Below are 1,429 nucleotides of genomic sequence, written 5' to 3' on the forward strand. Positions count from 1 at the left end.
TATCAGACCTGCCTTCTGGAGACCAGAACCATCCAAGGGGAGGAGACCAGAAAGAGGACATGGCTAATAAGCACAAGGAAGCAAGGGCTCAGGTGAGCTCATTGCCATCTCAGTTTTTAACGGGTGGGATTTGTTGTTTCCTCCTTTCCTGAAGACCTCTACCCAGTGCAGCCTTCCCCAGGATTTGGAGCCCAAGTCCTTTGACCTTGGAGCCCCCGGTCCATGCGCATGGGTGGTGTAGGGAACACTGCCCACATCACCCACATGTAGTGTTTGCTTTCTGTTCTCAATAAACACACTTTGCTCACTCATCTCACTCCACTATCTGATTACTAGTGGGACAGTTCAGAAGCCAGTGGGGACAGAATAAACTCTCAGACTTGGGAAAATTTCCTTCTGGCCTTGCTGCTTTGAGTCATCCACGTCCTCCTCCCTGTCCTTGGCAAGAATGATCCTTTTAACCCCTGAGAATTCTCACAGTGCCTCCCCCTGGCTTCCACAGCCTAAAGTTTTGGGTTTTCTCTCTCTTACCTTTATGGATCATTTGTCTGTAGCAGTGGTGAAAGCTCATCTTGACCTGCCATTTTCATCTTTATGTTGGGGGACAAGCGAGGCACCCATCCAGGCGAGATGGCATGGGAACAAAGGGTAGCCCTGTGGAGAGGACACAGTTGGAAGCCACAGGAGGGTTTCATGGGATATCGGTGGTGGAGAAGCAGTGCACCCAATGTGTAGAGGAGGGACTGCGATGCCAGAGTATGGGTTTTAACCTCTCTCCTCTTTAGCTGTTTGTGGGCTGAAGGCAAACAATTCCACCTAACCTATAAGATACAGAGAACTACTGTGCCTGGCTCCTAGGGTAGGAGACAGGATGGCTTGGGTTAGTGCATAGAGAGTGTTTAGATCAGGCCTTGGCACATGGTAATAGCTTACTGTATGGTTTGTGGCAGCTGAATAATGCTGTCTTAATAACATTAAAAGTTGATGCAAACTGCTTTCCAGTGTTGCTAGGAACCAGAAAATCCTCCTTCATTCTCTACTCATGTTCATTTAACACTTGATGTTTATTGACCATCCAGAATGCAGAGGAATGTGTTGAGGCTTCATATTGGTTATTTCTAGTTCTCAATACAGGAGGGCAGTTAGGATCCTCATTTTAAATACATAAGAGAAAACTGAAGCTCAAAGAAGTCAGGTAGCCACATTCAGGCTCAGTGGATCTGGCCCTCAATCCAGACTTAAATCCTCCAGTGACCCACTGGATCACCTTGGAGAGCATGGCAGTCCAAGTCACATGTCAGCAGCTTACTTTACTAATTTTGGCATTGTCTTTGGACCCACAGTGTGGTGGGGTCTGATCTGAGGCTGCAGTCAGGACCTGCTATCTCCTGATTGGGCAGTGCCATTTCCTTCAAGGCTTTCCCGCTCC

At 47.9% G+C, this 1,429-nt stretch overlaps 1 protein-coding gene across 1 annotated transcript in view; it reads left to right on the forward strand.

Moving 5' to 3' along the window:
* LOC102011408 (zinc finger protein 354A) overlaps window positions 1–1,429 on the forward strand; it is a gene marked incomplete at its 5' end in the record, with an annotated part of 15,952 nt that overhangs the window by 796 nt on the left and 13,727 nt on the right.

Source organism: Chinchilla lanigera, unplaced genomic scaffold (genome assembly GCF_000276665.1).
Source record: "Chinchilla lanigera isolate Chin_1 unplaced genomic scaffold, ChiLan1.0 scaffold00007, whole genome shotgun sequence".
Lineage (NCBI taxonomy): Eukaryota > Metazoa > Chordata > Mammalia > Rodentia > Chinchillidae > Chinchilla > Chinchilla lanigera.